The 27304-nt window shown below is 48.6% G+C and overlaps 1 protein-coding gene across 8 annotated transcripts in view; it reads right to left on the reverse strand.

The window, feature by feature from the left end:
* Nucleotides 1-27304, reverse strand: part of AGAP1 (ArfGAP with GTPase domain, ankyrin repeat and PH domain 1) — a 624335-nt gene that overhangs the window by 421317 nt on the left and 175714 nt on the right. The window lies entirely within an intron of this gene.

The raw sequence follows: 27304 nt of genomic DNA on the forward strand, positions 1-27304 counted from the left end.
AGCCAATTTTCCACTCCCCCACACAGGGCATTTCTTATCATAATTGAGACCCCACAATAGTAGCCATGATCTGTCCTGATGGCTTCACGGCAGCTCAGTCAACACAAGTGGAGTGGGCTGGACCAGAGGGAGGCAGTGCATCCCACTGAGAGCGAAACAGCTCTTTCCAAGAGGGATTCACTTCCAATTTATTTTCCTTCAATGTTGAAACTTATTATGTGTAAGAAGTGACGTGATTCACAAGATGCCAAAAAGTCAAGAAAAACCATCCCTTTCAAAGAGCCATGTGCTGTGAGGACCACATGGATGTGGGGCAGGAACACAAGGGCCTGACCCTGTGAATGCTCCACCACGGATGACAAAGGAAGGCAAGACTGGCATCTGAAGGAGGCAGGCAAGCCCTGGGGAGCATAACCACCAGGTCACATGCTGGGGAGCACGTCCCACCAGGTCACACGCTGGAGGAGCACATCCCACCAGGTCACACGCTGGGGAGCACATCCCACCAGGTCACGCACTGGAGGAGCACGTCCCACCAGGTCACAAGCTGGGGAGCGCGTCCCACCAGGTCACACGATGGGGAGCATAACCCACCAGGCCACATGCTGGGGAGCACATCCCACCAGGTCACAGATAGGGAGCACGTCCCACCAGGTCACACGCTGGGGAGCACACCCCACTGGGACACGCTGGGGAGCATAACCCACCAGGTCACACGCTGGGTAGCACACCCCACTGGGACATGCTGGGGAGCACATCCCACCGGGTCACACGCTGGAAGGGCACGTCCCACCAGGTCACACGCTGGGGAGCACACCCCACTGGGACACACTGGGGAGCATAACCCACCAGGTCACACGATGGGGTGGGGGACGTAAACTGTGCAGCAAACCAGATGCCACAGGCCCTACAATGATAGTGTCAAGGGTCTCCAGATGCCGAGTGAGACGTCCCATCAGAGGAACACTCCCTGCTTTGTGAAAGGATGGTCGGGTAGATCAGGAGGAGATGTGAGCGATCTCTAGAGGGCAAGTGAAAGCCTGAACAGATTGGTGTTGAACAGCAGAGACTTTTGGGGCATGAAATGCCTGTCCAGCTGGCAGAGCGGGCAGGCAGAGCCCACCTGCAGGAGCTCAGGAGGAAAGCTCGAGAGCCCCGAGGAAGATGCCTGAGAGGCTGACTCCTCCCTGCGCCGCCTCAAAGACGTCCAGTCACGGCCCCTCTACTGTCCTTCCACTGAAACGGGCACACTGGGGGCTAAACACCAGGGGTGCAAATTGTGACTGGGCATAACTGTACACCCAAACACCCATTCTTTGGCCAGCCAAACCTCACCCCAACACGCTGCAGACAAACGCTACCCGTGAAGAGCTGATGCGAAGAACGCACTAGCATGGGCCTGACACCCAATAGGTGCTCACTCAATGGTAACTAATTCTGCCTTCACACCATTAGTGAACAGCACTGCTAGTTAAGTTCCAAAACACTTATTTCTGTTATCAACGACTCTCACAGAAAAATGGGAATGTGGCCTCACAGGATCTACAGGGTGACCCCAGTGGTCCACAGATGATGACTCCAAAATGCACACACCCATAGCGTCCAGCCCCTCAGAACATCGCCCTGTGGCTGCACCATAACAAAGCACAGCCTGGGTAAGCAGCTGTGGCCATAGGCACATAATGGAATACTTAAGCCAATCACTGAGGCTCAACATTCTGCAGTGGAGACCCCCAGGGTCCCCAGGCTATTACCAAGTGATGACAGCCAAGTGTGATACAGAGACGGCTAGAATCCTTACAAATGCATTTCTAAAAAGTATATGGGGGGAGGGGGGTCAGAGGTGCAAAATATGCACATGCTTGTCAAGCTGAAATCTAAAACGTAACAGGCGCTGATTTAGTGTTAGGAACTAGATGGCTGAAGTCACAGGTGATGAGATGATCTTCCTTTCATTGTGCTGGCACCTTTTAAATTTTATTCCATTTGGCATGTAAGACATTAAATCGTGAAGTTTTAAAATAATCTGTAATAGTAAAACAAAGAGGGTGAAGTGTGAATTAAAAGAAGCTCTATTCATCAATGCACTGCTGATTTTTCAACACATACCACCATAAGATTAAGTTTCTAACAATAAATATAAAATATTCATTATAAATTAAGCAGTGCTCCATTAAACAAGGACGCATAATTATATAAACATTGGAACAATGTGAGGCATCTTTTTACTTGCAAATACATCCTCACTTGAATGGAATGTCTGTGGCAACAAGAGTAATAAAACAGATGCCTGACTCAATTGCCAAAAATCTTCATCTTCCATTAAAAAACATTTATTTTAAAAATTTTCATCACCTCCCTCACTGCCCAGTCAAAATGAAATGTTGCCTCACACAAGGCTAAATGAAAATTAACAAAAGATTCTGTGAAAGCCATACATGCAAAATAGTCCTTCCTCCCACTCCACTAGGGGGACCTAGCTGTGGGCTGGACACTGTGCTGGCATGGAATTGTTCCTCATGCAGCAGGTGGGGTTGGGAGGGGCGGGGCAGGGTCCAGGACAGCTGCTCCACCTCCTTCCGAGGTGGGAGGTACAGGAACACTGGAAGAATAAACACGCTTCAGGGAAACACACCAGGGCATGTGCACCCATGCACACTGTGCACCCGAGTATGTGGATGCACATCCGGACATGTGCACACCTGTGTTCCTGGACCAGCCAGAATGCAGTGACACAGAGGACGGAGCTCGTTCTCAGGTGTCTTGGCCTGGCACAGTGGCTCACATCTGTAATCCCAGCACTTTGGGAGGCCAAGGTGGGCGGATTACCTGAGGCCAGGCGTTCGAGACCAGCCTGGGCAACAGGGTGAAATCTTGTCTCTACTAAAAATTAGCCAGGCATGGTGGCACCTGATTGTAATCCCAGCTGCTTGGGAGGCTGAGACAGGAGAATTGCTCAAACCTGGGAGGCAAAGGTTGCAGCAAGCCAAGATCCTATCATTCCACTTCAGCCTGGGCAATAGTGAGACTCTGTCTCAAAAAAAAAAAAAAAAAAAAAAAAAAAAAAAAAAGAAAGAAAGAAAAGAAAAGTCTCCTCAGTGTTTTATGATTGCGGTTGGTGACAGTAATGTCCTTCCCAAGAGCTCATCAGGTGCCGGGCTCACTGACCACTGCAGCCCTTCGGGACAGGTTCTCCCCTGGACACGGTGGGACATTTAAGAAAGTCTCCCCTGCAGTGCCAGATTCTAAATCCCTCCCTCATTACCTGCTGTGTCCCTCAGAGCCTGCTTGCCCCAGACTCACCTGGGACGCTTAGCAAAGCCGGCCAACAGAGCCTTCAAATCGCCATTTTTTTTTTTTTTTTTTTTAGGAGTCTCACTCTGTCACCAGGCTGGAATGCAGTGACTCAATCTTGGCTCACTGCAACATCCACCCTCCAGGGTTCAAGCGATTCTCCTGCCTCAGCCTCCCGAGTGGCTGGGACTATAGGTTCGCACCAACACACCTGGCTAACTTTTGTATTTTTAGTAGAGACAGTTTTCAACATGTTGGCCAGGATGGTCTCAATCTCCTGACCTTGTGACCCACCCATCCTGGCCTCCCAAAGTGCTGGGATTACAGGCATGAGCCACCGCACCTGGCCTCAAATCGGCATTTCTAACAAGCTCCCTTGCCGAGCTTTGCCCACACTTCATTACTTTCCATCTTTAATTTTTCAAAATTCGCTAAGTGGATGTTACAAGTGTAAAACTCCATGAGCAGGAATTTCTGAGAAATGTGAAGACAGAACACAAGTTGTAACAGCAGAAAGTGCTGCCGTTACTGAGGCTACAGGCTCCCACCCTGTAATGCAGCTCTCAGAGGTGAGCCCTGCTTCTCCCACCTGGCCCTGCCCAGCCTAGTGTCCATGGGAGGAAGCAAAGGGAAGTCGGTGTGAGGATCAGGGAGCCAGGAGTCATGGGTTTGACGGTGACCTCAGGTAACTTTCTGGTGTCCCAATTTCCTCGCCATAAAATAGAAGCATTCTGGCTGGACGCTGTGGTTCACACCTGTAATCCCAGCACTTTGAGAGACTGAAGCAGGTGGATCACCTGAGGACAGGAGTTCAAGAGTAGCCTGCAGGCAGATTGCCTAAAGTCTGGAGTTCAAGACTAGTCTAGCCACCATGACAAAACTCCGTCTCTACTAAACATACAGAAATGAGCCAGGCTGGTGGTGAGCACCTGTCATCTCAGCTATCTGGAGGCTGAGGCAGGACTGAACCCAGGAGGCGGAGGTTGTGGAGAGCTCGAGATAGCAGCACTGCACCCAACTCCTGGAAAGAGTGAGACTCTGTCTCCCCCGTCTTCCAAAAGAGAAAAAAAGAAAAGCAGTTATCTCCTAAGGGTTCTGTTAAGGTTCCAAGGAGATGAGGTAGCTGGATGCCTAGGAAAAGACCCAACTACCCACAAGGGAAGCCCTGCTATTAACTCTGGGGGTGGGATGAAAGAGCAGGGCTTGGCTGAGCACACTGGCTCACACCTGTAATCCTGGCACTTTAAGAGGCCGAGGAGGGCGGATCACAAGTTCATGAGATCAAGACCATCCTAATACGGCGAAATCCTGTCTGAATTTAAAAAAAAAAAAAAAAAAAGGAGCAGGGCTTGATGCCCCTTTGCCCAGGTGCCACAGCTGGAAGGAGATGCTCCTGCTGGGAGAGGGGCGCACACACGTTATCTGAACTCCCTGCTGCGCTGGAGGCACAGGCGAGCCTGGAGCAGCACACGGCCTTCCAAGTCCTGATGAAGCAACCACACCACAGTGATCAAAAACTGTGGCTCAGGCCAGGCACGGTGGTTCACACCTGTAATCCCAGCACTTGGGGAGGCTGAGGCAGGGAGATCACTTGAGGCCAGGAGTTCCAGACCAGCCTGACCAACATGGAGAAACCCCATCTCTACTAAAAATACAAAATTAGCCAGGCATGGTGGTACATGCCTGTAGTGCCAACTACTTGGGAGGCTGAGACAGAGAGAATTGTTTGAACCCAGGAGGTCGAAGTTGTAGTGAGCCGAGATTGTACCACTGCACTCCAGCCCGGGTGACAGAGTGAGACTCCATCTCCAAAAACAAAAAAGACAGTCATCGTCTGGCAGGTGGGCTCATTCCCCAACAGAGATGTGGACTCCAATTTTCTCCTTCCAATTATTACCTAGAAGCCCAGCATGCAGCCAATATTAGAATGACATGATGGTCTCCCGTGTCCCGTTCACCCCCAGCCCAGCCCCCAGTCCTGTTTGGCTCTAGGAACCACAAATACACATCCCAGAAAAAACTCGTGAAATTATGCACAAGGGTTAAAAAAAAAAACAGGAACCTGAAATTGCAGGTGAGATTTTAAAAACAACCTATTATCTCAGAGATTAGGACGTTTCTTTGAAAACCTTAAATTGCACAAGGATTTTTTTAAAACTATTCTTTTTAGCAACAGAAAAGGAAGGAACATTTATTTTTAGTTTAAAGCAGCTGTCAAGTCCCCAAATATAAAACAAAACAACAATGGAAGAAAGCACATCCAGAGAGAGGAGAGGAGCGTCGGAGGCGGCTGTGGTTGCCTCGGCCTTGTCGGTCCTGGTGTCAGTCCTGTGCCGAGGAAGGAAGTGAAGTCCTTAATAGAATAAAGAATCCACTTCAATGCAGCCGGAAAAGAGCCCGCTGCAAACCTCATCAGACATAATCCGCTGATGACTTTCAAACGAGGACTTAGCAGAAGTTCACCAGCACAGTTTCAATGGTACGATTTAATTTCTCATTTGAAAATCCTTGAATCCCTATAATAAATGAAATAAAACATAAACCCTGGGGATACCAGATTGGTTTCAGGCTTCCCTGGAAGTTCAGGCTCAAAGATCCTTTTCAGCAGCCTCAGGGATCCACAAACAAGGCAGTGTCCTACCCTGACATGTCCCCAAAGCATCCCCTGCCCTCGCCACTCACCAGCCCCTCCCAGGGCAGGGTGATGAACACCTGGCCACTAAGATGCCACCATGTCCACCTCTGCAGACACATCCACGCGATCGCCTGCAATTCCAAGGTTCGTTCCCCTGAGCCCTGAGGTGACCTAGAATCTGTCACAAGGGTTAGGGTTATGGTATGTCACTGGGTCCTCTCTCTTCTCTAAGGAAATCCCAAGGCAAAAGTTTGCCAGCCCAAATGGGCTCCAGAAGATTTGCAGGTTTTTCACTTCTTAGAGGATGGGATTTGTTTTCACTATACAGGTATATATATTTTCACTATGTATTTTCATTTATTTTTTTGAGACAGATTCTTGCTCTGTCATCCAGGCTGGAGTACAGTGGCACAATCTTGGCTCGCTGCAACCTCTGCCTCCCGAGTTCATGGGATTCTCCTGCCTCAGCTTCTCCAGCAGCTGGGACCACAGGCATGCACTACCATGCCTGGCTAAGTTTTGTATTTTCAGTAGAGACAGGGTTTCACCATGTTGCCCAGGCTGGTCTGGAACTCCTGACTTCAAATGATCCACCCGCCTCAGCCTCCCAAAGTGCTGGGATAACAGGTGTGAGCCACCACGCCCGGCTTTATTTTCACTACAGTTTCCTCAAAAGCATTCCTGAGTGTCTCATAATACCCCTGGGCTTCAGCATCATGGAATTCCCCGAGAATGCCCTTGTGGGTGTGTAAAGCACTGCTTAAAGAATTCGTGTCTGAGAGAAGCAAAGCAGAGGGTGTGAGGATTTGGAAGTGAAATGGCAAAGAAGAAAATTCCCCTTTCCTTCTTAAGTGTGAAAACGAGAGGCCCAGGAACAGCCTCGACGGGCGGAGCACAGCCGACTGGGCTCTCCTGCGCTGCCGGTATTTTTATCTTCTACATTTCCTTCAGAAGGACTGTGTTTCATTAGCCGAGGCTGCTTCGGAATATTTAACACATAAATAATAACCTGACCGCCCCGAAACATGTACCCCAGTGCCACCCAGGTCCATCTCGCTGTGATAAACCGAAGTGATAATGGGTTTTGTTGGAAGCATCTTTGTAGGACAGGTTTTGAGTCCACGTGCAGTACGGCCTTCTGGCCCCAGCTTGTTAACCTAGAGGCTGAGGACAAGCTTGTTCACAGATGCCGCTCAAGCTCCAGAATCTGGCCGTTACCCCAACACTGAAGTCCCCAAAAGAACCAGCCTCAGGTAGCCTCCAAAATAGGTTCTGTCACCTCCTTGGCACCTCTGGCAAAGCCCCACACCTCACGGCTTGTTTCACAGGGGTCTCACTTTCCTCTTTAACTCCTGAATCTTGCCGCCTTGGTGCAGAGTGCAGACACCCCCACCGCGAAGGCTGGTTCTCACGGAGCCTGCCTGCTGACGCCGTTGGTGGAGAAGGAGTGGCGTGCCCACCCCGTGCGTGAAGCACTGTGGCTCTCAAAACCAAAAGCGCATCCGAGTTTGCATCTCCGAGTGATGATAGCCAGTTTGGGCATGGAACGCAATTTGGATGTGGTCCTTCATTTTTGGAGGGCATTTCATGGCCCTAAGAAGTAAATTTCGGCTACAAAATGCTCCATGGGAGTTACAAAGGAGGGAATATCCAGGATCCCGTTTATGGGAGTCACAGAACTCCAGGAGAAAAAAAAGTACAATTCAACTTCCACTGTACAGTGAGTTCCAATGTCATGGAAAGTTGGCAAACACATCAGGCTCTGTATACCAAGATAACCCAACCAAAGACACTGTCTACACCTGCAGGCCCTGGGTCCCCATCACCCTTACCCAGCTCATCCGTTGTTCCCACACCTGACGCCCTCCACCAAAGTAAGGGAAAACCAGAAGGGGAAGGAAGGACATGGCGCCGAGTGGGGACGTTCTGCTGAACCTGTTCTTCCCTTTCTGTCCCTCCTGTGCAAGCCTGGGGTGGGGGCTTGTCTGATGCCCATGGCAGTCCAGGCCACCGCCACCTCCTGCCTGCGCCACCAACCAGCCACAGAGACGGGCCTCCCCTGTGCTCCTTTCCTCTCTAATCTCCAGACACCTGGCTTCAGGAGCTTGCTAAAAATCCACCCCAGGGTTTTCACACGCTGAGTAGATGTTCAATTTACTCCTGAGCCTCAGTAACTGAGCTTCTATCTGAAGTGGGAAGAACAATAAAAATTTCAAAATTGTGATAGGTGTTGATGAACAGTTATGCCACCATCAAGCTGCTAGAATAGTAAGAGGCTGAGAAATGACTGTAGGAACACAGTGACAGCCACCACCAGAACGCCAGCTGTCACACTGGGGGAGACGGCCTCCTGCCAGGGGTTCCTGGCACCCCTAAGAAGCGGGAGAACACTGCCACCTTAGACCAAAGCCAGAATTCTGCATTTCACGTAAGACACAGAATTGTAAACAGATCTCAAGAATGCTTCAAAACATTTTAGCACCTAAAATGAAACTGTGGAGTCCATGAAAGTAAAAATGTTGACACAGGGATATTTTATGAAAAGGTATGATTCAGAAATGGCAAGAGAAAACAAAATCCCTAGATTAAATTCACAGCCATTTTTTTTTTTCCCTGAGACCTAAGAGTAGACAACTATTTGTCTTACTGCAGTTTGGGTAGTGATTATCTATTAAAATATGGGTCCCCAACCCTGGGGACAGGGACTGGTACCCATCCATGCCCTGTTAGAAACAGGGGGACACAGCTGGAGGTGAGCGGCAGGTGAGTGAGCAAAGTGGAGCTTCATTTCTGTACAGCTGCTCTCCACGGCTTACATTACCTCCTGAGCTCCGCTCACATCACTGGCCGCGTGAGAGTCTCGGAGTGCTGTGAACTCCATTGTGAACCACACATGTGAGCAATCTAGGATGTGTGCTCTTTATGAGAATCTAATGCCTGATGATCTGAGGTGGGACAGTTTCATCCAAACCCTCCCCCAATCCCTGGGTCCCTGGAAAAACTGTCTTCCACGAAACCAGTCACTGGTGCCAAAAAAGGTTGGAAACCACTGTATTAAAAGGTAATTTGGACTCTGCAGCTTAGATGCCGGTGGTATGCAAGAGCCACTGTGTTTGTTGAAGTTAAGAAGAAGTCGATAGACACAGAACATTTTCCCTGGTCAAAATAAAGAACATAGGAGATAAGACATTTACAATTCAAATGCTGAGTTTCTGTCACTCCTGGGCTGGATATAATTGGCCCTGACAGTTTTCATTCCAGAAAGAATTATAAACTCAGTCAGATTGTTTAATTCATGGTGAAATTAATGCTTATAATTAGGGATGGCTCGAAAATAGACAAAAATAAATCCAGAAGATTTCTACAGAAAGAGCAATCAGAATTAACGTGTTCCTTACTATTGCTGAATTTTGGCCAAAACAGCAGACTAAGAAATTGGTAGGGGCAGGGTCCATGGGGCAAGACGAAGGTAGCACAGTCTGTAAAGCCAAGGGTCATCCCTCCCAGACCCAGGGGTGACAGGCGCAGAGAGTCTACTAGGTATCCGTCCCGACTGCCATGTGTCACTCACAGAGAAGCATCACTTCACCTGGGATTGCAGTGGCGTGTGGGGGCAGTGGGCACTAATGTGATAAACTACATCTAACAACCTCACATGAAGACGAACAACATGAACATCCGACACAGCTAAGAAGCAAATCAGCACCTCCCCATCCCTATGTGTCAGTGCTGTCCAAATCCAGGCTCTGTACGAGACACCTGGGCAACTTTCCTGCAAGTCACTTTGCCTCTTAAGGCGTCAATCTCTTCATCTGTGAAATGGAAGGGCTGTATCTGGTGCTTCCAGCTCTCACCTCCCAGAATCTACTCTTAGTAAGAACACCCTTTCCAAGCAGACCTAAGGCCGGCTGGTGCCCGGGGCTATCCCAGCTTCTCTCAGGTTAACGAGCTGGCACTGACCAAACGGGAAGGTTCAGCTAAAATAACCCCTTACTGTCAATATAAGCAAATCGAACTCCACACCCTGCCCAAAAAAAAGTCAGGCGATTTCTCTTTAAAAGGTGGGAACGAGGCTCATTTTGAGAGGCAGCATGGATAATTTTTCCCCCACAAGTAAGTCTGCAGCACATGCACAGGAAACGGGCAGCAATTTCACGCCATCATTATTAATTTTGTGGTTGTGTTACATGATTAAAACAAATCCTTGCCCATCAGGTTGTAATGCCCAGCAAATCTCATCAGCCTCCTGGGAGAAGGTCTGTTAAGCCAGCCACAAAGACCATCTCTCCTCCCTGTGAGCTTGGACTGTGGCCTCGAATCCAAGATACAACAATCCAGGCTGAAAAGTGCGGAAGCTCAGACACCAGCCCCGCCCTTCACACTGAAATGTCCACCACGCACCCTGTGACCTCACATGACGCTTGGTTCCCCCGTCACTGATGCTCAGAATAAGGGTCATAGCCATGGTTTAACAACTGGTAAACAGGCCTGGCTCGGTGGCTCACGCCTGTAATCCCGGCACTTTGGGAGGCTAAGGTGGGTGGATCACCTGAGGTCAGCAGTTCAAGACCAGTCTGGCCAACATAGTGAAACCCTGTCTCTACTATAAGTACAAAAATTAGCTGAGCATGGTGATGCATGCCTGTAATCTCAGCTACTCAGGAAGCTGAGGCAGGAGAATTGCTTGAACCCGGGAGGCAGAGGTTGTAGTGAGCCAAGATTGTTCCACTGCACTCTGGGCAACAGAGTGAAACTGTCTCAAACAAACAAAATGGGCAAACCAATCATGCAGGTTCCCTCTGGGCAATGCCCATCCGGGCACCTCTGTCGCCCATCCCATGCAAGTATCTTCTTGGCCCTCCTCTGTTCTCAGCGCAGACCCTCCATGGGTGCAGCGAAGGGAATAAACCTGAAGACCGCATTGCAGAGGGCTGTTTATTCAGCATCTCCCCCAACAATGCTGCCTGGCACCCAGAAACTTATTAAGCCACCTCCTTATTAAGGACAGTGACCTCTCTCAGCTCCCTGGGCTTGGAGCGCAAATGCTCCTGTAAATGCACACAGTTTCTCTGTGCCCTTGCTGACTCACCTCTTACCTCTTTCACCCAGCAAAGTGCCCCCACTGTGCCCGGCCCTCCAACTGACCAGCTCAGAGGTGGGAGACACTGCTCTGTCAATATGCATGCTCAGAGGCAGACCCCACCCCGACCAAATACTGTGTCTGGAACAAAAGCTGTCTGTTCTAAAGAAGTTCCACGACAGATCAAATGTAATATACTAAGCATAAAAACCGTGATCCGGTGTAACCTGAGCCCATGTCTGTTCACCCTGTCACTGACTGATTAGACAGCACATAAACACCCATGAAGGACACTGTCTCCAAAAATACTCAATTGATCTTACAACAGGAGCTATTTCTGAGGCGTAGGAGGCTAAGAGATTTCCTTTTTCTCTTTACACATTTCGATCCTGTCGTAAGTCTTCACAATGAGCATCTACTATTGCTATAGGATAGGGCAATAAAGGTGCTCTCACAGAGTGATGTAGTTCCCTTCTAACACCTCTAAGAGCTGTTACAGTGAGAACTGACTCATCTACATCCACATGGTAATCAAGGCTGAAAACCAAGAAGCCTGCAAAGGTCAGCCTCCATGCTCACAACACTGGCAAGCATAATGATGGAGAAAACCCAAGGAAAAGGCCCTTGTTATGTCCCAGCTTCTCTTCTTCATACCATGAATGACAAAGTTTTGTTTTGTTTTGTTTTTGAGATGGAGTTTCGCTCTTGTTGCCCAGGCTGGAGTGCAATGGCGCCATCTTGGCTCAGCACAACCTCTGCCTCTCAAGTTCAAGTGATTCTCCTGCCTCAGCCTTCCAAGTAGCTGGAATTGCAGGTATGCACCACCACACCTGGCTAATTTTTTTTTTTTTTTTTTTAGTAGAGACAGGGTTTCCTCCATGTTGGTCAGGCTGATCTTGAACTCCTGATCTCAGGTGATCCACCCGCCTCGGCCTCCCAAAGTGCTGGGATTACAAGTGTGAGCCACTGCACCCGGCCAGAATGTCAAAGATTCTTACCTTGTTTCAAGACTATACAGTCTATTTCATAGAAAATTACTGACACAAGATTTTTTAATTACTTCTATTCCCCAACCTCAGAGCCCTGCTCACCACCTCCCACTGACCTGAGGCATCCTTGTTGCCACCTTCGGGTTAAACCAGGTGAAACTGCTAAGAAGCTGGAGCCCCCTCTTACATCCTGGTGCTTACACAGCCTCTGGTCATTTGATCTCCAAGTCTGAGCTGCGTCTGCTTCCTAATCACCCACAACTCCTCAGGAGGGCAGAAGAGCAGCCCATGTATGCAAGGTGAGCTGTGCAGTGACAGCAGGACTTGCCCCGAAAGGTGCCCAGGAGATGCCTGAGCAAGATGAGGTGGGGCGAGTGTCCGTGGCAAGGTGGCAGCTTCCTTATATTTTTTCCTCCTGAGCGGGAGTCTCACTATGTCGCCTAGGCTGGAGGGCAGTGGCGCAATCTTGGCTCACTGCAACCTCTACCTCCCAGGTTAAAGCAATTCTCCCACCTCAGCCTCCCAGGAGCTGGGGTTACAGGCACCTGCCAGCATGCCCAGCTAATTTTTGTATTTTCAGTAGAGACAGGATTTCACCATGTTGGCCAGGCTGGTCTCAAACTCGTGAACTCAGATGATCCACCCAAGCTCCGTCTCCCAAAGTGCTGAGATTACAGGTGTGAGGCACCACGCCCAGCCAGCTTCCTGAGTTTATTCCTTATTCTTTACATCACTAGACTTCAAGATAAACAGACAGTTAACTATGCAGCTTCCAGAATCTCATGGTAGATTGTGACTTTTTATGCAATATTCCTGGTATGCATTGCAGCATTATCGGACATTGAAACTGACACGTTTTTCAAATGGGAACGTCATTAATCCCTAAGTGCATGCTGGGGACCAATCCACAGGACCCACACTCTGTCAGGGGAAATCAAGTTCATTTCTCATTTTTCAGTAGGAATAAAAGCAAATTCAAATCCTTTCTCCATAACTCTTTCCTAGTTTCGACATCCTCCTACTGGAATAGCAAGTACTCCTACTTCTAACGTTTTGTGGGGGTTTTTTGGAGATGAGGTCCTGAGCTCAAACGATCCTCCCGCCGCAGCTTCCCGAGCAGTGTGGACTGCAGCCGAGAGCCAGCACGCCTGGGTTAATGCTCTTTTAATGAGAGCTTTCCACAATGCCTTCACATGACTGTGGTGGGCACCAGCCTGTCCCTCCGTTCAGGGGTAAAGCCTTCAGTACCTGGCCGCTGGGAGCGCAGGTGGCTGACCACTCTAGGCGGAGTCCCCATGCCAGTGACTGCACTTGCGCTGAGAAGTGAGCAATGTGGCCCAAGGATACGAAGCCCGGAGGGCAGAACACGTCCAATTACAGATTGGTAACAGGCATAAAGGCACAGCCCCCTTGCCTAATCAGGGACAGCTTTGAGAGCTATTCCAGCTCCTAAGCCCACATTGCCACCACCTCCAGGGCCCCTGAACCCTCTGCAAAGACTGCACTGCAGCCCCAAAGCCCCCTCCTGCAGGCCTGCCGGCTGAGGGAATCCGCAAGTGAGAGCCTGAGAGGCGCTCAGGAAACGTTCTGCAGGAGACGTCCTGCACCTCTCTCCTTCCGGAGCCTCCTTCCCGAGGAGCTGGCCTCCGCATGGCCTTCCCCAGCGGCGACTGCCGCAGCCCACACGAGGAAGGTCCCTAGGCCGGCGAGTACAATCTGACAACGCTTCAGTCCATACTGGGCCTCAGCCACTGGCCTGCAGGTCCCTCTCCCTCTCCCATGCACGGTACCTGCCAACTCCACTGATGCCAACACTCACAGCAGCGGGTCCTGCTCACTGCCTCCCTCCCTCCCTCCCTCGCTATCTCCAGAGCCAGGCAGTGCCACACCGAGGGAGATATGCATGCCAAGCACGCCCTGACACCACCTTCAAGAAGCAGCAGTCCAGAGCAGGCAACCACCAAGTCCACTGCCAGCCCTGTAACTGCGGGTTGTAATAAACGCCACGCAGGACACAGGAGGCAGCAGGAAAGGATAAGCAGGGGAGGCTGGCGGGTGCACGTTAGTCAGGGGCTTCTCTGAGGTGCTGGGCCTGGGGGCTATGGGTTAGCAAGGGGAGCCCACTGGCTAGGCACTGAGGCTGCGTCAGAAAAGGATGGCCCAGGAAGACATGGGGCACAGGGGCACCAGGGCGAAGAGTGGTTTGATGCTACGGATGGGGTGCAGAATTTGGATTTCATTCTAAGGACAGTGGGAGTCACCTGGTGGCTTTTAGGGGATGGAAGACAACATGAGTCCCATTTTCTAGCTGGTGCCCCTCCTGCTATCTAAGCCAGAGAAGGCTCGATGTGCGTCTGGCGGTGCAGGCACAAAGGAGAAAGAGGAATGCCTGATGCTGGAGAGGGCCAGGCGCCCACTGGCACCCTGGGGAAGATGGAAGGCAGGGGCCACATTCTGCTATGGGCGCAAGGCCAGAAGAGCAGGTGCGAGGCAGCCGGGGTACCTACATGGGTGTCAGCATCTAGGCCCCTGGCTTTGGCTTATGGATACATAACACATCTAAAAAAGCTTCTTACATGGATATTCAAAGTCAAACTCAATATTTGCACTGGGGATCTGAATTTACTTGGTTTACACCCTCTTGAGAAAGCTTTATGGTCTCACTCTATCTTACCACTAGTAACTAGACAACCAGCAACTAGAGAATGAGCTACCGAAATGCTGTTGATTTCTTCGAAAAGTTTCACAATATGCTGCATGTTTGTTTCTACTGGGAACTCCAATTTTGCATGCCTGCTTTGCCTCTAAGTTCCCTCTCCTGGATGTCACTGGCCATGGTCCCCAAGGTCATCCCTATTATAGGTGAATTCGGGACAGGCAGGGGTGCAGGGGTCAACATGATGGAGGCCACACTCAGGACAGGGAAGGACGGGGAGAAGGACACGGTCCCCAGAGCAAGAGGCCTCTGGCTCCCCAGCTTGGAGCCTTCTGCAGGTGTGAAGGAGCCCAGGGCAACGTAACTTGCGCTGAGTCTCCCATTGGTGTCCACTGTCCAGCATTTATCAACATGGGACCTGGCTGTGGTCACATCCACAAATGACCATGGCTATACAATTGTTTTAGGACCACTGTTGCTGCTGTGTAGAGGGAGAGGGACTCACCGCCAGTCACAGAATCCTCGGTGCCCTGACTAAATGTCGGCACATCTCAAGTGGGTATCTTTACCTTAAGAGTCTTCAGCAAATTTTAAAGACGAGTTAAATCTACTTTTGCTTCCTGCAACGGAGATGTGTAACAACTCCTGCTTCCGAAAGTAAGACACTGGGAACCACTGGCCATTACACAGGTGGGCCTTTCTCACTGGCCACCAACAGCGGTGGCGTCCACTGCCAGAGAGTGGCCTTTCCCTAGATATGACAGTCCCGGGGCTGGGTGCAGACCCCTACCTGCATGTGCTTGATTGATGGTGGGGAGGAAGGCACCAGCATCCAGCAGCCCAGGGCAGCCCGGAGCTGGGGTCTCTCAGAAGCAATGGAAGCCTGAGAATCGCCTGGGGCAGACTCCTCACTGCTCCGCCCAGGCCTGGTGAACAGAGTCTGGAGGAGGGGGTAGGATCTGGTCTACAAACCCCACTCTGGCACTCTAGGCACGCTAATCTGAGATCCAGGCTCACGGCCTAATTGGAGAAAACCGGGTGGTGAGCAACTTCCAAGAAGACTCCTGGCATATCTAAAATAGCAGCCACAAATCCCTGCCAAATCCTCAGGCCAGCCGAAGTATTTAATATGCCTGGATTTAGAACTCTAAAAATAAAACCACTGACTTTGATTTCTCGAAACCAATACTATGACTAGACTGGAGAAAAATAAATAAATACATCAAGAAAAAACATAATGACTTCACTCAGATACTGTAAAAGCAACAGAAAGTCAATGCATCTGCCCCAAGCAGACAGGTGTCTACCAATAGCCAGAAGCCCGAGCCTCTCCTGGAAGAGCCTGTTCAAATGCATTCAGGGTCAGGAGCACTGGCTGCCCAGCCTGTCAGAACTCCTCAGGGAGACGCTCCGCTGTAGATCTCAGCCTTAGGAATGTCCGTCCTGCCTCAGACTTTGGTTCTGATGTGGCTGCTTAGGTTGGCCAGCCTCCTCTACTGGAAGCTAGGAATAAACCATGCTTTTCTCCTTGGTTTTCACCTTTAAACTTGAAGCTGTGTCTCAATGTTTCAAATGCACAGTATCAAGTGCTCCAATGTAAACTCTGCCTCTGAAACAAAACTTAACCTGAAGAGCCAGGCTCCCTCCTGCCCCTGCCCCTGGGGGCGTGGCCTCCTCAGCCCCATGAGTCAGCTCCATCCTGCTGCTTTCACCTTGAAAGGGCGGGGTGCAGAAGTCCCTTCTAGCTCAACATTCTAGGGTTATTTAAGACTGTGTACTCAAGTCATCTGAGCGTTAAAAGTGGAGCCACTGGACTGGCTCAAAGCAAGGGGTAGGAAGTGAGATCCCTCAGCACCCCAGGTAGGTGTACAGGGGGACTTGAGGACCCAGCGCCTGGGGAGCAGAGAGTGTCAATACTGCAAGAAAACCCACAAGGAGGGACACCCAAGGGCTTAGAACTACCAGTCACCCTTGCATTTGCTGTGATATTCATCAAATACATGCAACAATGCGATCCATTTACCATCCAAAAAAATTAGACTGCAAAAAATAAAAAGCAGCATTAAAAAAAAAAATACCATAAATACCACTATAGGTTCCGAAGAGCTCCGTGCAGACAGAAAACTCCTGGGAGGGAGGTGTAGGACACCAGCCCTCTCACTGCCCAGCCACTCTCCTGGTAGCAGCCTCAGCCCTGCTGGCCCAGTCTCTGCAGGCACAAGCTGACACATCACACTAGTATGCATGCACACACGTGCAGGATGGTCTACCAACACCACAGCTCTATGACCGTTCTGAAGAGTGGAACTCTCAAGTTGAGTGGAAATGTTGCACATGCTTCATTACACAGATTTGAGGTTAGGGGTGGTCCTTATGGAGACCTGCCAATTTGGGGTCCATCAGAAATTATTTGTCTGAAACAATGAAAGCAAGAGGGGAAGTCGAGATACAGACTTAAGACCTTCAGAATTCCCCACCACATAGTACTGTCGTTCTCTGGTTTACAAACACACTATTATTTTCCTGGACAAGCTATTCCGCTTGCCTTTCTGCAGTCAAAATTGTTATGTTCTATGTTTAATGGAAACAGAATCAGTGCACTACTTTTCTGCTCACTCATTAACCTGGCGCTGTGTTGGAGATCCTACAGGCTGATGAACGGCAGGTCCGTGCCAGGCCCGCAGGGTGAGCTGTGCAGTGACCTGTGGACACAGCAATCTCACTCCCTCCATCACTCTTGCTCCAGCTTCCAAGTGCCCTGAACCAGCGAATGAAGGGTGTCCTTTGGGGCTACCACCAAAGGCCGAACAGAGCACAGGAGAGCTGAAGCCCCTAATTGATGGGGTAATCTTGGGCTCATTTCTTCATTGCTCTATAAGTATGTATATCTATGTAGATGTCTCCTACAGATAACCAATCAATCCTATAGATCTACGGGACGATAATCTACCACACAGGGCTGCTCCTGGAATCACTGCACAAATGCATGCAAAGTGCCCCCAACGGTACCCAGCTTGGTGAACGTTACGCATGTGTGGCTGCTGCTGCTGCATTATCGTGACACAGCAACAAACCCAGTCGAGACACAGCACAGTTGGTTCTAGCCCTCAAATAGCACTAGCTGGTGAATGAGGGGGGGAGGAGGAGACCCACACCTAGCCCTGCTATTTACTCTCCTGCCCCCCCAGCTGTCACAGAAGCCCCCAGTGCTCATTTCCTCCAATGCAAAATGAATAAACAATGACTTTTCTTTCAGCAGCGGCGACTCCCTTGTCTAGTCCTAACGGGTACACACACGTGGTTATGACGAAAATCTCAGCAAAAGGACAAAATGCCAATTCCCACTTCCCACCCACCTAAAACTGGAGATGTGGGATACAAAAGATTCTAGTAGGGCCTGCAATTTGATGTGGCGGGATCTGGCTTTTTCAGAAAGCGGCTTACATCTGCAGGGCATCCTAAGTACCCCAAGAGAGGCAGAAAGTTCCAGCAGTCTGTGTGAAGTAGAGGGGCTGGAAATGTGGGAGGTGACCCTCATGACCTTCCAGAGAGAACGAAAAAAAAGAAAAAACGCCGGGAAAGGAAGAGTGAAGAGTGTGCTCGTTCCTGCACACACCCGCTCCCCAGACAGACACCACAGACCCCAAACACCAATGAGCAAAAGAAGAGGTCAAACACCTAAAATACTGACACCCCCACCCATCTACAGCCCAGCAAGAGTAGAAAGGAGGTTCAAGATCAAAGGGGAAGACTGGGCGCGGTGGCACACACCTGTAATCCCAGCACTTTGGGAGGCCGAGGCAGGCAGATCACTTAAGTTCAAAAGTTTGAGAAGCCTGGCCAACATGGTGAAACCCCATCTCTACTAAAAACACAAAAATTAGCTAGGCATAGTGGTGCGTGCCTGTCATCCCAGCTACTGTGGAGGCTGAGGCAGGAGAACTGCTTGAACCCGAGAGGCAGAGGCTGCAGTGAGCAGATTGCGCCACTGTACTCCAGCCTGCGTGAGAGAGTAAGACTCTGTCTCAACAGAAAAAAAAAAGTTCAGAGGGCAGAGATTGAGAAGAAAAATCCAAAAACATAAAAAAGAAAAATCCAGGAACACATGCTTCTACCAGAGAGCCGAGATTCCTCATTAACATGTACTTTGCCCTTAAAAGAGATGCCTAATGACTTAAATTATCTGACCTTCCTCATTGAAGCTAATGTCCTAAATAAATCTCTGGGCACATCCTGCAAAGGAAGGTAAGTCTGATCCGAATCAAGGTGGCATTCCTGTGTATTTCGGAAACGGACAAAATGAAAATTCATCAGGTCATGTAAACAATCTTTCAAACACTGGTCCTCATGTAATACATTTTTATCTTCAGGTTATCAAGTTAATCTGATATACATCCAATGTATCTGTTTGGAAACTCACCTAAAATGAACTTTAAACTGGTATCTAAGATGAAGGGCTATTACAATTTACACAAATTGGACTGTCAACTACAAATGAAATTTGGACTCAAAGGTCTATATGGGATGACATTCCTGTATGTGAAAGGTTTGGGTTAGCACTTGCCACCTGTAACAATAAAACTGAAATCATTACACCGGATGGAACCAGAGAACTGAATCTCCTTCTGAGGGATCAATATCTATCTTAAACTTGAAAGAAATGGGAAATGTCACAAACATCTTCTGTGGTGAGGAAAATTAACTGCCTTAAGAATGGGAATCTGATGGCAAATGCCCAGATTCTTCTGTTGAGAATGTTTACTTTCAGAGCCAGGGTGCATCCCTTCACTGGACACACTAGGATACTGAGGCCAAGTAAGACTGTTATCAGCCTCCACCCACCTGATCTGCAACCTGCATGTCAAGTGAGCAATCTCACATGTAATAAAGTCCAGCATGGCCGGGCGCGGTGGCTCAAACCTGTAATCCCAACACTTTGGGAGGCTGAGGCGGGTGGATCACGAGGTCAAGAGATCGAGACCATCCTGGTCAACACGGTGAAACCTCGTCTCTACTAAAAATACAAAAAATTAGCTGGTCGTGGTGGCGCGTGCCTATAATCCCAGCTACTCAGGAGGCTGAGGCAGGAGAATTGCCTGAACTCAGGAGGCGGAGGTTGCGGTGAGCCAAGAGTGTGCCATTGCACTCCAGCCTGGGTAACAAGAGCGAAACTCCGTCTCAAAAAAAAAAAAAAAAAAAAAAGTCCAGCAAAGTTCATCAGGGTTGAGTGGAAAGAGAACGAGGAAGATGATTATTCAAAAAGCCTTCTTATGGAGGTGAGATCGTGCCATTGCATTCCAGCCTGAGCAACAAGAGTGAAGGTCCGCCTCAAAAAAAACACAAAAAAACAAAAAAACCCTTCATAGGCCAGGCATAGTGGCTTGCTCAGGCCTGTAATCTCAGCACTTTGGGAGGCAGAGGCAGGAAGTTCACTTAAGCTGAAGGGTCTGAGGCCAGCCTGGGCAACACATTAAGACCTCATCTCTATCAATCAGTCAATCAATCAATCAATCAGTAATTTTAATTAGCTGGGCCTGACAGCACGTGTCTGTGGTCTCAACTTCTTGAGTGGCTGAGGTGGGAAGACTGCTTAAGCCCAGGAGGTCATGGCTATTGTGAGTCATGATCATGCCACTGCACTCTGACCTGGGCTTCAGAGAGAGACCCTGGCAAAAAAAAAAAAAAAAAAAAAAAATTCTTCCTTGGAACCAGGATCTGAATGTCAGATTTTAATCTGTCAGCAGTGTCCAAGCTCACACTCATCACTCATACCTGGGTTTGACTACAAGTGTATGATTTTAGTCCTCACAGTATAATACAAGTAATGTTAGAATTTTTATTGTGGGAGACAAAGAATTCCAATATAGAAGCTATGCCTTCCCACACCAGGAACAAAGGAAAACTCCTGAAGAAATCTGAGCATCTATTCACCTTGTCCAGCACCTCCTCCCTCCCAGCGGGTACCTGTAAAGCAGGAGGCTTAGTCTACATCAGCTACCACTTGGTGGGACTTCAGCTTTACTAGATGAAATACATCTTTAAAATTCCTAAAAAGACCTGTGGAAAAAAAAAGAATCCTAGGCCCCCAAATCACTAAGCTAAAGGGAAAATTCAAGCTGGAAACTGCTTAGTACAAGCCTGCCTCCCACTCTATTCAAAGTCATCCCTCTGCTCACTGAGATAAATGCATATCTGATTGCCTCCTTTAGAAAGGCTGATCAGAAATGCAAAAAAAATCTGGAAGCCCCCTCCCCACTTTCTCTTCCAACATTTCTACTAAAAATATAAAAACATTAGCCAGGCATGGTGGCTCGCCCCTGTGAGCCCAGCTACTTGGGAGGTTGAGGCAGCAGAATCTCTTGAACTCGGGGACAGAGGCTGAAGTGAGCTGAGACTGCACCACCGTACTCCAGCCTGGTCAACAGAGTGAGATTCTTTCTCAAACAAAACAAAACAATACAAAACAAAATCCCCGGAAACAGAGTCCTGGCTCCAGATGCCTTATTCTTGGCCACCAAGCTAGTTCAGCGTAACAATGAAATACCCAGCTTGAGGCTAGGCGTGGTGGCTCATGCCTGTAATCCCAGCACTTTGGGAGGCCAAGACGGGTACATCACAAGGTCAAGAGATCGAGACTATCCTGGCCAGCATGGTGAAACCCCGTCTCTACTAAAAATACAAAAATTAGCTGGGCATGGTGGCACGCACCTGTAGTCCCAGCTACTCGGGAGGCTGAGGCAGGAGAATTGCTTGAACCCAGGAGGTGGAGGTTGCAGTGAGCTGAGATTGCGCCACTGCACTCCAGCCTGGTGCCCGGCGACACAGCGAGACTCTGTCTCAAAAAACAACAACAACAACAACAACAAAGAAATACCCAGCTTGAAAGGAAGAGTCCACGATGTATGCATTGTTATTTCTATATTAAAACAAACCAACAAAAAAACAGTGCCGATAGCATTTTATAACATGGTATAAAATACGCAAAGTAAATTAGACCCTTTACAGGACTGAAGGTATACACACACGGAGAACAATACATTTTCCCACCTACTAATCTATTAATCTACTTTTAAAAGTCAATTAGAGCCCTAAGTGCACGTTATTTAGTAACTACTGGTCAATGCTAACTGTGCATATGAAAATTAAAACTGTATTTTTAGGTGTATACTGTACTCCACATTTATTTGTGAACTTGAAATCTAAGTCTCAAGAACGAGTGAACAAAGCCTTTAAACTTTTTTTTGTTTTTTTTTGAGATGGAGTCTCGCTCTGTTGCGAGACTGGAGTGCAATGGTGTGATCTCGGTTCACTGCAACCTAAGCATCCTGGGTTCAAGTGGTTCTCCTGCCTCAACCTCCCAAGTAGCTGGGATTACAGGCACGCGCCACCACGGCTGACTAATGTTTGTATTTTTAGTAGAGGTGGGGTTTCTCCACATTGGTTAAGCTGGTCTTGAACTCCTGACCTCGTGATCCACCTGCCTTGGCTTCCCAAAGTGCTGGAATTACAGGGGTAAGCCATCCCACCTGGCCCAAAGCCTTTAAACTTTAACAGGTCTTTGAAAAAATAATGGCTCTGCATGTGTCTGGCTGGCCACATGTCGGCTATGTTGGGAGAAGGGAGGAGAGCTGGTGGTTCACCAGCTGGAGTCACGGTGGCAGGACAGAGCACCAGGTTTGCAGGAACCGCTCTTCCGCTCCAGCGCCTGCTTCCTCCTTGGGAGCCACGCAGGAAGGCAGTGACAAAAGGACTAAAATTCTCGGAGCCCAGAGAACTGCCCAGCTGAGAGGAAGCAGGAAAAACACAGCTGGCTGTATCCTGAACTGCAGCTGTGAGCACCGTCATCCTGTCTGGGTTCACGGTCCCAGTGTCAGCTCAGGTGTTCAGAGGGGGAAGCTGGCCCAGGAAGTATGGAGTGGGACTCAGCTGAGCCTCTGAGGGCTGGCAGCCACTCTCCACCCACCAGGCCAGGTGCTTCTGATGAGGCCTGAAGGTGAGGATCTGTATAAGGACAGCATTCCCAACAAGGAGAAGCCTGGGCAGGAGACCCACGCCAGGAAGCTCCTGGCAGGTACACACACCTATGCGGGTACACTCACTACCGTCAGCGCCAGCCAAAATGGATGTCACCTGCTCCCCTCCAAGGACAAGACTCCAGTCAGCCTTCTGCCCTCAGTGCCTCCCCACATGCCTTTAACAGGCTGCCTGGGACCCCTTCCCCAGGCCCACAAAGAGCCACAGAACAGAGATAGGAGGATCACACATCAAGTCACCTAAGACTGGCCCAAATGGACACAAGGGCACTTCCCAAGTCCCAGCTTCCAGAAGGGGCTGAGGGGGCCCCTGACCCCTGTGGACACCAGCATTCACACTCAAGCCCTGCCCTGTGCCACCCCACAAGGGCTCAGGCCCAACACTTCTCCCGCAGCCAAACCGAAGCCGAAATCCTGGCCAAACATCCTTGAATTCTTAATAATTTAGCTTATTTCCATGGACAAAGCAGATCTTATCAATCTTCTATGAATATATATTTAATTACCACTCTTCAGTCCCAAGACATGGGTAGCTGCGAGGAAGGCCGGTCATGGGGCCGGCTCCCTGTGCTCCAATCTCTTGCATATAAAGCTGAATTTCCTCTTACTGCAGTTGTTTGCCAGCAATACAGTTTCTAACATTATCTGAGTTTATAACATTATCTTCAATGATTAAGCCAGGGTGCTTTTTATCCACAGTAGTCATACGTTACTCACAAATGACAGTCAAAATGTCAGCTTCAGTACTACAAAGATCCAAGTAACACCATTCGCATCATTATATTAGAAAATTAAATATTTGAAAATACGGAATTCAACAAATGACCTTTAGTACACTCCACTGAACAAACCTGATAAATATATTGTGTCAGCGCTTTCTTACTCTGAAGACTGAAAGCCGTGCCCAACAAGGACTATCTATCATTATTCTCTAAAATCTCAAGAGCACAGATTGCGCTGCTTTCCAGGCAATGCTCTCTGGTGCCAGCCCTCAGGGATAAGGCACAGCAGGGATTATGAAAGGTAACATCGGGACGCAGCACTCAGACTAGCTTTCCAAAATAAACACATACTTGGCTGGTACCAGGAATGACACGAATCCATATGCTACCAAGTAATCGTTACTCCTCCAGTTCTATGAATAAAAAGGGTGGGAGGGGGATTAAGCCAAAGGAAAAAGGAGAACTCTATTCTCCCCATTTATAATTTTAAGGTAACAGTGATCAATAATTTTAAAAGAAGTAGTTAAACTAAAGGTCATGAGAAAATACAGGGGAAAGCAGTGAAAACAAAATACAAGGTGAGCTTATACTTGTAGCTCCGAGATGTAAGAAATCCACCTGGGCAAATGTATAGCTCATATAGTAACTATAAATGCAAATAAGGCCACATACGTGATGTTTCTATTTTTAGGCTTCTTGCAAACCCCGTATTACAGGTCAATGGAGTAAAGCACAGAAAGATACGGTGCAGGGCTGCACGGTGTCACATCTGCTTGCTGGCACGAGGTGGGCAGGGCTCAGGGATGGAGATGACTAGTCAGAATCACCTCACTAACCGAAGTACTGCTGTCAAGACTAAACCCACTCCACCGAATCAAGACACGCTGCTTTCTCCAGGTGGCCACTTAAACGTGTTCCAACAAGCAACAGAAAAACATTCTTTCTTTCTTGCCACCGTCATTGTATTATCTACACACCTGAAATCAGTTTTTGAGTCAAGGCTGTGTACAGGGAGAATCTGATTAAGATCATGCCCAGCCACCACTCAGCACCTGGATACCCAGAAGACACATGGCACTGGTATCGAGAGGAGCTTTATGGCCAAACAGGAGCCCAGGCAGCACTACCGTGGGGCTGGCAGGTGGGAGAGGGAGAGTGGGGGCAGGGACTTTCCACCCAGCACCTTGCAGCTGGCAGGCAGAACGCTTACTCCACCTCAGGTTGGCCAGCAGAATATACCAGGATCCCAAGGTGGAGGCGCGAGGCAGGAGACAGGTGGGACAGTCCTAAGACTCCAGACATACTTTCCTTTAAATCTGGTAGAAAACTACCCTGAGAGAAGACCAGGTACAAAATTCAAATCTTACATAAAGGACTCTAGACCTTCAGAACTAGGATGGGACTTGAAGACCACCCATTCCACCACGGACAACACACACACCACCCGTCCTGACATTCCCTGGCCAGCCTGAGTCTGGATGCCTCCAGTGATAGATGCAGCCAGCTTCTTCCGAAGTGGAACGGCTATGCTTGTGAGAAATGACTCCCTAATTCTGAGCCCAAATCCATTTTCCTTTAAGTTTCCTTAACCAGTGCTAGATATTGTCTTTTCTATATCTGTTTCTCTAGTGCTAGGAGTGAAGCCTCCATGCTCCAGTCTCCTCTTCCAAATTACACATCCACAGTGTCTTTAATGAACTTGGCTTCCAGAGCGCTCTATGAACCGTATCAGGAGAGCAGAGCAGACAGCTACCAACAAATCCAAAAGAGAACAGACTCTCAGAAGGTTGGGATTCTAGTTTGGCAACTGAAATAACCGGAAGAGTAAGATATCCAAGTATCCTGGATCTGTCAACGGGCCGCATTGGCAGTAGAGGAGAAGGAGCCGGCACCATGCAGGCTCACCAGCGCCATAGGCGACTGTGCCCACTCCGAAGGCTACTGTGCTGACGGGTACAGGGAAGCAAGTCACAAATACGCATCCTGCTTCGTATATTTCACAGAACAACTGATTTGTTTTTTTTTTTTTGTAAAGAGGTCAGGGAGCAGAAAGGCAGAAACTGGGTAAATATTCCTCCCTCACCTCCACCAACAGAGTTGATAACTGAGTGATTCTGATCCTGCATAAGAGTCAGAGAGGGCGGGGACTGCGTCAGAAAGGCTGGCAGCATTGTTCACTGAGTCAATCTCAAGTGCCTGACAGTCAGCAGACCAGCTCAAAGAAGCCCTTGCAATGACAGGCACAGAGAATCAGAGGGAACACAAGATTCCCTTGACAATCATCTCAAACAAATGACCATCCACTCAAATGATGCCCCCAAAGGCCACACAGAGAATAAAGGAGCGTTCCTGTGTGTTGACCAAAACACCCAGCACACGATGTCATGTGAAAGCTTGGACCTCACAATCACACCAGAAACAGATTCAAAACATTTTAACCGTTCCCGACAAAGGACAGTTAAGGAAAGCCACCATCATTTTCCCTTCCCCTCCCAAAGACCAAAATGCACCTCATAAAAATTATCCTCATTTGTTGGATAAGGAGAGGCCGAAACAATCCCTTCACAAGCCTCTCACTGGTACGTCCTGGTACTGAATTGAGAGAGCAGAGTACTCCCATCTTCTGACCCAGGGAAGCACACTGTCTGGTGAGCTTTCTGAGTCTTTAGTGACGTCACGATTAAAAATCAATCCGGAAAATGAAAATAACAAAAGATTATAAGAAAACAAAGGGCGAAGACCCATCTTTGAATTAAAACTAGCTAAAGGAAATTATAGGAGCAGCTACATTAATGTCTTGACAGGAGAAGAGAGAACTGGCAAAGGTGAAGGCATGTATCCACAATAAGAAACAGTTCCCAGGCTATCACCAACGAACAGGGAAACGTCAATACCACAGCGGATTCTCATTTGGCCTGAACAAAACCTAAACCAAAACGATCATGGGCAGATGGTACTTCTTTCAAAACAATGAAAAGACAATAATCTCCCCCCTTTTTGCTAATCTGTTGACCTTAATACCAATTCGGTTCTTAATCACCTGGCGACCTGAGTGTAGCGGTACGCACTTGATCTCAACACGAGACGACCCTCAATAAATAAAATTTCTTTCATTATTTTACTGTGACATCATTTTAAGTTAATATAATTTTTTCGAATCATTATAGGAAAACAAATTGACAACAGCCTAAAGGAGAATTCCTATCAGAAACAAAAACCACATACCAAAAATATTTTTCAAAAAAAAACAACGCTCATTATAGAAACAGTAACAAAAACAAACAAAGCTCATTACAGAAATAGTAACATCCCGTTTTATGCTTAGTGTCAGCATTAGTTATAAAGATCTGGGGAACAGGAATAAATTCTTAGCAATTAACTACAAAAATCCCAACCACCTTGCTGGTGAAGTCTTCCCTAATGGTAAACGCCTACCAATCCTGCAAGATCCAGCTCATTTACACCTCTGAGGCCTCCATTAACTCCATCCCATTAGCTCAAGGACATACAATTCACTCGCTCTCCTAGTTCTCTCATTAGTTTCTCCCACAAAAATTAGCTGGGCATGGTGGTGCATGTCTGTAGTCCCAGGCAAGCATTTACTAAAATCTATGTGCCAAGCACAGTGCCTATAACTCTGCAGCATACAGAGAAATGATACATGCTTCCTGCCCAGGAAGGACTCACTCGTTAGAAGTGGCAGGCATGTATTTTGTTATAGTAGCCAAAAGAAAAAAAAAAAAGTGGCAAGCATTTACACTCTGGGACTAGTGCTCCAACGGAGATAGGCTGTGCAGAGAGGGAGAGTCATATCTTCCCTCCAGTACCCCGTGAGGCTGTGATTCAATCTTTTCCGTCTCCTCCAATATGCTACTGACCTCAGAAGACAGGAGCT

The sequence above is a fragment of the Saimiri boliviensis genome, chromosome 5, assembly GCF_048565385.1.
Source record: "Saimiri boliviensis isolate mSaiBol1 chromosome 5, mSaiBol1.pri, whole genome shotgun sequence".
In the NCBI taxonomy this organism is placed as follows: Eukaryota; Metazoa; Chordata; class Mammalia; order Primates; family Cebidae; genus Saimiri; species Saimiri boliviensis.